The 13,082-nt window shown below is 43.2% G+C and overlaps 1 long non-coding RNA gene across 1 annotated transcript; it reads left to right on the forward strand.

Annotated features, from left to right (window-relative positions):
• The first annotated feature begins 11,343 nt into the window (after positions 1–11,343).
• Positions 11,344–12,612, forward strand: LOC134035338 (uncharacterized). The gene is made up of 3 exons (XR_009932354.1): positions 11,344–11,466; positions 12,045–12,207; positions 12,435–12,612. It is a non-coding gene; the product is annotated as an uncharacterized LOC134035338 (long non-coding RNA).
• The last annotated feature ends 470 nt before the right edge of the window (positions 12,613–13,082 follow it).

A 13,082-nucleotide genomic window follows, 5' to 3' on the forward strand; every position in this document is an offset into this window, starting at 1 on the left:
TGAGTTACCTGCTATGGTGATGGTATGGACATAAATATCATTTTGGGAAGGGTATTTGGTTTAGGGAGGCATGGGAGTAGAGGTAGAGGGTGTGAAGAGAAGGAGATAGGGCTTGAGCAGGTGTGTACAGTATCAAAAGAACCGCCACGGAGGGACACAGGAGGACACAAAGAGAAACAAACAGACAAACAGACAGACAGACAGACAGACAGGGACACAAAGAGCCAGCGGACCCAAAACGTCTTCATCCACAGTGAATACCCACGCTCATGCCCTTTTCATTATTGAGTGAAGTTGATACTGTCGATAACGTTTTCATAAGCTACACACGCACATGATGCATAACACTGCACGCCATAAGAGCAACTCAGTACCATCTGCTGTGTAAAGACCCTGAAGTGCTGATGTATGTTGGGCCTAGGAGCCAATCTTGGTGCCCATATTAAGATATTTATTTAAGTGTTCCGAGTTGCCCTGCAGCACAGATCACAAACTGATCGCGGAGCAAATGTTTCCCATGTCATGGGAGAGTTTATGCACATGCTTGAACACACGCACTGTGTAAACACACACACATCCATTCTGTACACACACAGGCACACACACAAATATTCACACTCATATCCACTCGCAAACACACCATCTCCACAAACACGCACACATACAGCACATGCAGCACAAAGACAGACACTCACACCACCACATACACACACACCCTCCCAGTCCATAGCTTGTTTGCAGAGGGCCAATGTTAACATTCCGAGAACCTTTCTTTTCCTCGGATAACTTTCCCTTGTCCTTCCTCCCCCCAGTTTCCAAATCTCATTTACCGGTAGTCTAATCTGGACTAGGAACAGATTAAATTGGACCTGGAGGGCTGCTTTTGCATGTATGCAAGATGGCCGCCCCTTCCACCATGATGGAGCAGCGCCTCTGTTACATCATATTGAGGGGCTGCATCTACACATTCTGCTGCCTTGGGGTTCTGAGACACCATTACGAGATTAGGAGAAGTGTGTTTGTGTTTATTAAGATCCAACATCCCCTCACCCTGATCTTCCCCTCTCTCTTTCTATCTTTTCATTTATATTTCTCTCTCTCACTCTCATTCACCCTCTCTCACTCTCTCTCTCTTGCCCCTCCCTCTCATCTCCACTCTCTTCTTTTCACTGTTTAGCTCCCTCCCCCATCTCTCTCTCTCGCTCTCCTCCATTTTGAATGAGATTAATAAGAAAATCACATGTCATTGTCTCCCAGCTGTGTCCGGGTGCCTGGCAGCTGTCTATTAGAATAACACCTGTTTTCTATAATGGAGTATTACTGAGAGGCAGAGTTCCACATCTCCGCGCCTCGCCACGTCTCACACACTCTATTAAATCAGAGAGAAACTCTGAGAAGACAGGAAAAGAAAGACTCCTATTCAACCTGCTGAGATTCACTGCTGCCCATACAGAATCGGTATATGTGTGTGTGTGTGTGTGTGTGTGATTGGGCCTCCTATGTGAGGGTGAATAACTGGCAGCACACACAGAGATATGTTGTTTCTCCAACAGAGGGTTTTTGATCTCCTGTCTAGTTTCCTGTCTAATTGGACATTACAAGATGAAAATATGACAAAGAAATGGCCTCTCTGCACAGGACACCTGCAGTGTGCTTCTGTCTCTCAGTCTCTCTCTGTCTGTCTGTGTGTGTGTCTGTGCCTGCGTGTGTGTGCGTGCGTGTGTCTGTGCCTGCGTGCTCGAATGTGGGCGTGTGTGTGCGTATCAGTCTGAAGGCTTAATGAAGCTGTTGCACAACAGGAGTATGTCATAAATACATATGAGTGTGCTTAACCAGTCTTCTCTGGCTCTGTGGGCTTGTTATCTCTCCCATGAGTTCTGAGAGGACTAACCCTAACCCACCCTCCGCCTTGTAATATACAATTTAGGGCATGTGTACAATGTATGTGTTTTAATAGTGGTAAACTGTAAGCTCCTTTGTTCATTGAAAAAGGACAGCCAGTGACTAGTTTAAGTAAGGTCAAGACGGGGTGAATGATTTAAAGGAATTCAAGGTGCTGACCGCTTTGTGGGACGGTTTACCTTGGAGGATGATTGTAGCATCTTATACTGCCTTCTATCTTGATACAATGGAGATTAGTTTGACCAGGGGTCATCTGGAGACATGAAGTCTGGGGGATTTAAGATATATATGACCCCACAAAGGATAGTTGACCATTTGGATGGTCCTCGTAACTCCTGGAGTTATGTCTTCCTGACCTGGAGAGTTCCTATCACTTGGGGGGAGAGGAGCTTCGGACATCAGGTCCTGAGGCTTTGTTGTTTCAGCTGTCCCTGTATTGTGTTTGGAGACTTTGACTGACGTTTATATTGATTGATTGTGACAGTAGAAAATGACCAAGATGTTATGTGCGAATTGTGAACGCTACCCCTCTGACAAACGACTCTCCGATTACGTGTCCTCCGGTATGACTGGTCACAGAGTGCCCTGTTTCGTGCAGTAATATTACATTTACATTTAGTCATTTAGCAGACGCTCTTATCCAGAGCGACTTACAGTAAGTACAGGGACATTCCCCCGAGGCAAGTAGGTTGAAGTGCCTTGCCCAAGGACACAACGTCAGTTGGCACGGCCGGGAATCGAACTGGCAACTTTCGGATTACTAGCCCGATTCCCTCACCGCTCAGCCACCTGACTTAGAATAAATCATTTGTATCAATCCGCAACTCATATCAATCTAGATATACAGTGTCGTCGGAAAATTTCCCTTCCACCCTCCAACTGGCTTAAAGTGACCACACGGCACATAAGCATACTATCAATTCATAGTCAACAAGGTAGCCTTCGCTGGTAGCCTACGCTGTCTGAAACAGGTACTGCAGGGAAGTTCAAATCGAGCTCACCCTTCCATTTTCGGGATCCTGCGATGGACACAAACAATAGGGCTGAACTCTCTAGAAAGGTGGCGAAGGTGGAAGAACATGAAGTGGGAACAGATTTGCTTCATATTTAGAGATGGATGTTCATCATTTAGTAGCCTCAGCAGTGGTGCTGGGGTTGATCCTCCTTGACCCGACCAGAGTTGGGTTTTCCTGTCTGGGAGACCTCCTCTCTGGAGGGGAAGCCCTCCTCCCCACTAATGAGCCCGGTTCTCAGTCTTAATTAGCCCAACTATGAAACTACAGGCTCGCAGCCCGCACACATACATGCCCAAACACACATACTGTATATACACACACACACACACACAGACACACATTACATCTGTCTGTATGCTGCACACCAATTAGGGACTCAACCCATAACTACCCCCTCTTCTCTCTCTCTCTCTCTCTCTCTCTCTCTCTCTCTCTCTCTCTCTCTCTCTCTCTCTCTCTCTCTCTCTCTCTCTCTCTCTCTCTCTCTCAACCCTTCCTCTAACTCTACCCTTTCTCTCTCTTTCTCTATGGTCTATTTATTCTCTTCCTCTTCCTAATTTCTCTGCTTACTAATTGGCTGTCTTGGGTTTGACCTGTGGAAGTAAAAAAGTCAATGTTTTTTTCCTAGACTAGAGAGTCTCTTCACAGCCCACCATCAAGCATCAAGACTAGCATGAGTCTGGTGTCTCTCTTCTCTACTGTGAGGTCAGAGTGGGTGGTAGTCTCTCTTCTCTACTGTGAGGTCAGAGTGGGTGGTAGTCTCTCTTCTCTACTGTGAGGTCAGAGTGGGTGGTAGTCTCTCTTCTCTACTGTGAGGTCAGAGTGGGTGGTAGTCTCTCTTCTCTGAGGTCAGAGAAAGTTTTAGTTTGGTGCTGGGAGAGGGAGCTGTTTTCACTTTCACCTCTATCACGGTCACTCTCATACATACTCATACATAAAGAATTGCTTTTAAAGGTTTGTTTGCTCCCCTGATGCTTTTGAATCAGAATCAGAATCAGAATCAGAATGGGATTTATTCGCCATGAAAGTTTGCACAGACAAGGAATTTGCTTTGGCAAGAAGGTGCATACAATAAACATATACCTAAAATTTAAATATGTGGACTATCTATACTAAGGGTACATAAACTAGCAGTACTAAGTGGGATTAGAATAGAATTAAATATACAATAAAATAAAATATAAGTTGCCATAAATTACAATATAAAAATACCAAAATACCAAAATACTAATATTACAAAAAATACAAATGTACAAGATACCATTTTGTAATGCAGTGCAAAAAGCAGTGTGTTTTAAGCAAGAAGTCATTAGAGTCAGTGTGGTCCCTTGGCCTTGTTGAAGAGGCCAACAGCGGAAGGGAAGAAACTGTTTTTGTGGCGTGAGGTATTGGTCCTGATGGACCGCAGCCTTCTGCTGGAGGGGAGTGACTGAAACAGGGAGTGTCCAGGGTGGGAGGAGTCGGCCACAATCTTCCTCGCTCGCCTCAGGGTCCTCGAGGTGTGCAGGTCCTCGAGGGTAGGCAGATTGCAGCCAATCACCTTCTCAGCAGTGTGGATGATACGCTGCAGTCTGCTCTTGTCCTTGGCAGTGGCAGCAGCGTACCAGACGGTGATGGAGGAGGTGAGGATGGACTCAATGATGGCTGAGTAGAAGTGCACCATCATTGTCTTTGGCAGGTTGAACTTCTTCAGCTGCCGAAGGAAGTACATCCTCTGTTGTGCTTTCTTGATGAGGGAGCTGATGTTCAGTTCCCACTTGAGGTCCTGGGAGAGGATAGTGCCCAGGAAGCGGAAGGACTCCACAGTGTTGACTGGGGAGTCACACAGGGTGATGGGGGTGAGTGGGGCTGTGTTCCTCCTGAAGTCCACAACCATCTCCACTGTCTTAAGAGCATTGAGCTCTAAGTTGTTCTGGCTGCACCAGGTCACCAGGTTGGCCGCTTCCCACCTATAATCAGACTCGTCTCCACCAGAGATGAGCCCAATAAGGGTGGTGTCGTCCGCAAACTTCAGGAGTTTGACGGACGGATGACTGGAGGTGCAACTGTTGGTGTACAGGGAGAAGAGCAGAGGAGAAAGGACGCAGCCCTGAGGTGATCCGGTGCTGATGGACCGGGAGTCAGAGACTTGTGTTCCCAGCTTAACGCACTGCTTCCTGTCAGACAGGAAGTCTGTGATCCACCTGCAGGTGGAATCAGGCACGTTCAGCTGGGAGAGCTTGTCCTGAAGCAGGGTGGGGATGATGGTATTGAAGGCAGAGCTGAAGTCCACAAACAGGATCCTGGCATAGGATGCTGGGGAGTCGAGGTGCTGTAGGGTGAAGTGGAGGGCCATGTTAACTGCATCGTCCACAGACCTGTTGGCTCTGTAGGCAAACTGCAGGGGGTCCAGTAGAGGGTCAGTGATGGATTTAAGGTGTTCCAGTACCAGGCGCTCGAAAGACTTCATTACCACAGAGGTCAGGGCGACGGGTCTGTAGTCATTATGTCCTGTTGGCCTTGGCTTTTTGGGCACAGGGATGATGGTGGAGGACTTGAGACAAGCTGGCACATGGCATGTCTCAAGGGAGGTGTTAAAGATGTAGGTAAACACCGGAGACAGCTGGTCAGCGCAGTGCCTTTTGCAGTAATTGAGAGAGGATGTGGGGTGTGTCGGGGCCCCGGGGAGGGGGCTGAGGGGGTCTCCAGATGTTTGGGGCTGATTGTGCGTGTTAACGGTTAAGGGAGGGCAAAATGCAGGCCCTAAAGTACAGGCCCACAGAGAACTCTGTACTCCAGGGAAAGTTCAAGTCCCCCCCATCTCTCCTCAGTTGCCTTTCTTTTGACTTTCCATCTCTCTTCACCTACCTGCTTCTCGCTCTCTTTCTTGCTAGCTCTCGCTCTCTCTTTCTTGCTAGCTCTCGCTCTCTCCCTACTCTACTTTTCTCTCAGCCCTGTGTATACATTCACTCCTGCACCTCCATCCCCTTCACCTCACTCTTTGTGCTGCCCTTGATTGACCCTCAGTCTCTTTTACCTTAAAGTCACTCATCATCACATGTGTAAACGTTTCAGAAAGCCGCGTTCCAACTCTGGCAGGAAAACCTCTGCCGATGCATTCTGTAGCGCTCCACAGCACAGGGGCCAAAACTCCCCATTAATCAGTAGAAAACAGGAGCTGGGAATCCAGTCCACTCCAGCCTTAATCACAGGCTGGCTTTAAATACAGAGCAAATGAATATGCTTCGTGCGTGGCCAGAAAGTCAATGTGTGAAGCTTATCTGCTCTAGAGTAGGGGGGGTGGAAGTTTAGAAAAAGAAAGCTCATTCTCATGCCTTTCACATACCCTAGGTTCTCTCTCTCTCTTTCTCTCTCACTTTCTCTTTAATGTAAGTGTGTGTGTGTGTGTGAGAGAGACAGAAATGGAGAGAGTTTGTGCGCCAAATCTTGTTGCATTGGCATTGTGCGAAGGTGGGTTACTGTGGGCGCCTCCGAGAATACCGGGTAATTATGGCTTCACCTCAACATGCTCTGCCATTACGCCTGTCTTCTCATCAGCTGTGAATGACTAATTAACACACACACAAGCATACATACGTACGGATGCACGCAACAATTTACTCCCTCTCTCACTCTTTGATTAACAGTGTTCGCAGAGATAACAACCCCCATTTGTAGAGAGCCCGTGTGACACACAAAATTCTCCTATCAAGGCCCCTACAGGTCTCATACTGTAGTTATAAATAACAACTGTAAATACAAACACACACACCCAGGGAAGTGTGTGTAATATCCTCGGGGCGGCTGTGGCTCAGGGGGTAGAGAGGGTTGTCTGTTAATCGCAAGGTTGGCGGTTCGATCCCCGACTCCTCCCAGGCCATGTGCCGAAGTATCCTTGAGCAAGACTCTGAACCCCAAGTTGCTCCCGACGGGCAGGCCGGCGCCTTGCATGGTAGCTCGCTGCCGTCGGTATGTGTGATTGAGAGTATGAATGGGTGAATGAGAGGCAAACATTGTAAAGCGCTTTGAGTACCGCTAAGGTAGAAAAGCGCTATATAAATATAAATGCAGTCCTGCCCTGGTCTTGTTAACCCTTGTGCTGCCTTCGGGTCACGTGACCCAAAGGTTCATAACGAATCATCGTTGTGTTTACCCAATTTTACCCCATACAAAAACAAATAAAAATAATTTTCTTTTAACCTTTGCAATGTGGGGGGTCTGAGACAGCCCAACGGTTAAAAGAAAATGCTTCACTTTGTTTTTGTATGCTGTAAAGTTGTCGCAATACGACGGTGGGTCACAATGACTGATGGGTCAGAATGACCCGAAGATAACACAAGGGTTAAACAGAACTCTTAGCACTACAGCAGCAAGTCTTATCGCTTTAGTCTCTCTCTTCATCTCTCACCCTCTATCTCTGATCCTTTATCCCAGCTTCTCCTTCTTTATGATGAAAGGGATGGAAATGACTGCCACCTGGGATGAACTGACAGAGCTGCAATGCTAACGGTGGCTACATGCTAACGCTAGCTACGTGCTAAAGCTAGTTGCAGCTGCAGTGTGCACGTTCATCCCCATTAGCTTCCTGCGTCCTCAGCAGTTTAGATCCAGCAGATCTTAATTATTTACTCAAACTTCCAAAGATATATAAACCACCATGTGTGGCATATCAGAGAGCTTGTCAAATGATCAACTTAGACTATGACATCCTAGGAGATCAGTCCCATTACACAGATCTAGTCTTTCAGATTTCAGGATTGAGATTTAAATTGTGTTTTGCTTTTTGTAAAGCAAATTATTTACCAGATAATCATTTGAATAGAAAGCTTTAATCCATATGTGGATAATTCTGATATTTAAAATGCCACCATGCTCATGGAGGGGATGTGTACTGTATTACCATTTTTGGAAAATAATTTGATTGTAATGTTCACTAACAATAGACTATGATGAAACGTTATGTCTGCCAGGCAACCAAAGATACTTCACATAACCTCCCTTCATCAGATAGAGAGAGGGAGAAGGAGAGATATTGAATGTGTGAATGTGTGTAGGAGTTAGGTGCAGGTAAACAGGTGCAAAGATATATTTGTACCACAGACTGAGTTTGTGTTAACTTCACTATCATTCTATTTAAAGCTTTCTTTTTTCTTTCTTCCTTATTCATTCCCAGTCATCTTCTCCACCCCTCTCTTTCCCTCCCTTGTGTCTACTCACCCTCGCTCTCCGTCTCTCCCTGCCTCTCCTTCTTTCCCCACCCCCTCTCTCCCCCTCTGTCTGCTGAGATATGAATCACTGTCAGAGTTAAAGGAGATATCTGTGAGCATACTTAACCTCTGCTGCCTGAGCACCACCTCTCTTTCTCTCTCTTTCTCTCTCTTTTTCTCTCTTTCTCTCTTCTCTCGTTTATGCCTGATCCCAGTCGCTGAGCTCTGAAGTTGTCTGAATCTGATACACAACAGGTCCAGGGTGTCACACACACACAATCACACACATCGTGACATAAACAGATAACATAAATTAACCCGTTAAGGAGTAGCGTCACACATATGTGATCATTCGAAAGCGGGCCCCACAGAGTACCGTCACACATGTGTGATTCTGAACATTCCAACCGACTATTTTCCGATAGACAAAAACTATATGACAAACGCTATAGTATGGCTTCAAAATTTACAATTAGGAGGCTAACAAGTAACACTAGCAGGTAGTAGCATTGCTCCGAATATTATGCTAGGTTGCTAGGTAACGGAAGCTAACTAAAGCTAGCTAGCTTCTGTTTTGGAAAAATAACTCACTCTGGTGGAAGCGTCGGTTATATTTAGAACTCACTCCTTAACACACAATGTCCGGGAAAAAGTTTGGGTTTGCTCTGGGACACAGGGTTTTTATGTTACTGCTCAGAGTATGTGTTAGTGTGTGATTATGTGTACGGGTATGTGTGTTTGTGCATGTGGTTTAACAGGACAATTGGTCAGAATACACACCACACTAGAAGGACGTTTTGTATTAACAGGACAGGAGCAGTGTCCTGCTAATTTTGACAAAATTCTAAAAGCGTAGAATGGTTTATATTGGTCCATTAACCCTAAAAATGCAAAAAAAACAAGATGTCCGTTTAATACACATAAACCAGATTTTGTGTATAATCTGTGTATCACCACAGCGCCCCCTATGGCAGGTTGTGTAATAGCAAGACCTCATGAATATTCACACAGCGCCTTAGCTGATTGGTTGTCTGCCGGAAGGTCCTGATAATTACTACACTGTCCTTCTAATTCACGTCACTATTTACACAGTCTATGTCATTGAGAGAATGAAAAGTACATATTCAACTGTGATAAAAATAATAGGAAATTATAAATTACATTCTTAAAGCCACAATAGAGCAGATCATTTGTACATGCATCACCTTCTCGCCAATCGAGACTATCACAGTATGATGGAAAGATTGATAAAAACCAACAGGATTTGTGTATGAAGTGAACAAAAATAACACTTCCATTACTTCCAGCTAAGCATGTTTCTGTATAGCTTTCAAACTTCACTGAGTTTTTATCTGCTATCACTGTTGATTACTTAGCCGAGGATGTCTTTTGTGGATTTGAACCTCAGAGTGATTCTTTATGCAACACTTAACAAATGCATGGGGTGTCTAAAAATATGTTTTCACAACGGTATGATCTGATTGTTCTATAGCAGCTTGAAAAATTTAAAATGCTCATACAGTTAAGACAGCAGTGGAGGTCTATTTTAGCAGATTAGTACATATATTTATCTGCTATGTTGACCATGAGTGCAAGGCTTGTGCAGAAATGGAGGCAAATGTAGTGGGTTTTATCCAGCAGGTGAACAGTGGGGTGAAGGAGCCAGTCCACTTCACGGCAAGGCAGAGTCTATGCGCAGCCAGTACAGTAGATTCCAGTAAAATCTGTCACTAATATAGAAGTAAGGATCATTGGAAATTGAAAAGCCTCATATATATGGTTTTTTTTTTATAAATATTTTGAATTTCCCCCACTGGGGGATGTTTCTATTCTATATATTGATGAGGCTGTGAACACCAAAACCTTCAGCCAACTCCAAGCCAATCGCACAAGTCTCCATCAAATATAGCATTTACCAAGGAGATGCAGAGATACTCTGTTCCCACTGCTGTTCTGCTTAAGCCTGAATGCCCTCAGCCAAATAATCAACAAGACTGGCTATGTATACTGACTCAGAAATGGGGCCACCATGAGCCAAATAAAAAGCATTGATTTAAAAAATAGTGCAAATATATCACGATTACTTACTTTGCTGTAAGCATAAAACTATTAAGATTGATATTAGGTCCTTATGCCCAGGTAATACCACTACTCTGCATACATGGAGATTGTCTAGGTAGTCTATAGGCAGGTACATCAGACAATGTTTTTCTGCTGGTGTTGTGTCTGCCAATAGACAACAGTTTCCAGAGGAAGGAAACGTTTATAAAGGGTTTAAGCTACCTCATTTGGGTGAAAATTAATAATAACAAATACCAATCACAAAATGTCTCTAAATAAAAATTTGTTTTTAATAGGTGCCGTGACATCATTTAGGAGGTCAGTAGAAGTGATCAAAAGTAGTCACTTGCCTGATACAGGGTTAAACAAGATAGTGGGAGATACCATGTGACTGTTGCCGCCTAATAAAAGCAAAATGTATAATAAACCATTTATTTTGAAATATTGAATTAAATTAACAAAACATTACGTAAGTCAATTGTTTTCTTGTTCCTGAATAAATCAAACATTATGCTATTTTTTTGTCATACCCCTCCTCTTCTATCAACGTGGTACAATACGTCAAGTTCTGCCGCGAAACATTACTCTTTAATTGAACACCTTTCATTCCTTTGCGTGCAGGACGAGGTAAGAACCATTTAATATACCTTAAACATTTATGTACATATTGTTATGTAAGAATGGTGTAGTTACTTGATGTTTGGATGCACCAAAGCATCTGATCTACGACAGTTTAGCTAGTTATTAGCAAGCGGCCAGTGACGTGCGGTGAGGTTCGTGGCTGGGGAGGCACGTAGGCCTACTGACTCTTTCAGAATCAGATTTACAAATGTATGAATTCAACAGAGAAGCTGCTTGCACATTGACTAGCTAATGGTTATGTTTCATATCCCATATCAGCATTCTTTACACACATATTTGGCCAAAGAAAAGCGTTACATTTATAGGCTCAGAGAGCGCATGTGCTCTGCACCCTCCATGCTAACTAAAGCTAGCTAGCTTCCGTTTTGGAAAAATAACTCACTCTAGTGGAAGCGTCTGTAATAAGAAACTGCAGTCTGAACAGGGGTGTACTTACTACTAATATTACTAACTATTAATAATTCATACTTTTCACATACAATCATATTGTATACAGTAATGTGTTGTTGCTCAAGTTAACACCATCTGATCTTTGCAGGAGATGGCAGGAACAAGGCCACAGAGAGCAAAAAGTAATCCCAAACATGATGCCAGTTATTATTGCTCTTTAGGTGAAGATAGGGAAGGGTTTGATGTAAAATATATTAATTCATTTAAAGGTGAGTTTATTTAGCAAAGGTTTACAGAGTTTATTACGCAAAGATGTTTTATTTATTTTTTACTTATAATCTATTTTTAAACTGCACATTAGGAGAATAGATCTTGTTTTATGATCAGAACATCTTTCTTATTTGAAAAGGAGACAAGCAACTGCTCAAAATAGAAGCTGTTATTTTGTATTTTTGGGAAGATAATTGTATATCTAGATCAGTGGTTCCCAACCCTGGTCCTCAAGGCACCCTGTCCTGCATGTTTTAGATATTTCCCTGCTCCAACACACCTGATTCAAATGAATGGGTCGTTATCCAGCTCTGCAGAAGCCTGCTTATGACCATTCATTTGAATCAGGTGTGTTGGAGCAGGGAAACACCTAAAACAGGCAGGACAGGGTGCCTTGAGGACCAGGGTTGGGAACCACTGATCTAGATAGATACTTTATTTAATAATTGTTTATGGATTAATCCACAGAAACATTTTAGAAATGTTGTAACATTTTTTACTTATCACAGAAAGACATCAAATTAAATCAATTAACTGATTTTCTGCATTGTTTAAAGTTTATTATATGTACTTCCAGGTCGGGGTGTGTTCAGCTGCCGGTGCTTTCAAAAAGGAGATTTCCTTATTGAGTACAGAGGGGAAGTCATAAGTAGAAAGGAACAGGAAAACCGATTGAAAGTTTACCATGATGCACTCAAGGTTTTTTTGTTTGATTTCCAGTTCAATGGACAACAGTTATGGTATGTGACAGTTTTAAAGTGTTTTTTTTCTAAATTTCTATCTTAACACAGTGATGTAAACATTTTCTGCCTCATCATCAGTAAAAGTAGTTTCAGGTATGAAATACAGTGCCAGATGAATATTTTGAGTTGGTGGAGGAATATTTTTCAGACATGCCAACACTAAATATGCTAAATCCTGTTCCTTACGTGGTGTAATTATTCTTATTGCGTAATTGATATTTCAGTGTTGATGCTGCCAGAGAGGATAGATCATTAGGGAGACTGGTAAATGATGATGAGGCAAATCCAAACAGCAAAATGAAAGTTACAAGAGTGGATGGAAGACCCTATCTCTGTTTATTTGCACTCAAAGATATTGGTCCAGGGGAAGAAATCACTTATAATTATGGTGATTCTGACTGGCCATGGAGAAGCAAGGTATATAGAATTGTAACAATAGTGTCAAGAATCATTCTACCAGCTTTGAACACAATTTTGAAGGGTATATCAAGTTGTAGTACACAGTGTCAATATAGTAAAAAATATAAGAAGTGATGAGCATAGTGCCTAAAAAAGCCAATGTTGCAGAAAGACTTAATCAGACTACACTATTTCAACTTGTCCAGTACTATAATGTTACAAACTGTCACATGTAGATAGATTTATGCTGATCTTATATTTATAAATATTAACTGGTATGTGATATATTTTAGTGTCTAGACACACAAGTCCTTTGTAATACTCAACATGTAAGGTGCAGGAATAAGGAGGACTGAGTTTTGTACATGAGAAACAAACTCACATTCAGTGATTGTTCTTTACATTTCAGATCTCCAAAGAGATGCCATGTCAGGCTGAGGATGTGGACGCATGCGGATCCTTTTCAGGCAACA

This window comes from Osmerus eperlanus, chromosome 2 (genome assembly GCF_963692335.1).
Source record: "Osmerus eperlanus chromosome 2, fOsmEpe2.1, whole genome shotgun sequence".
Lineage (NCBI taxonomy): Eukaryota > Metazoa > Chordata > Actinopteri > Osmeriformes > Osmeridae > Osmerus > Osmerus eperlanus.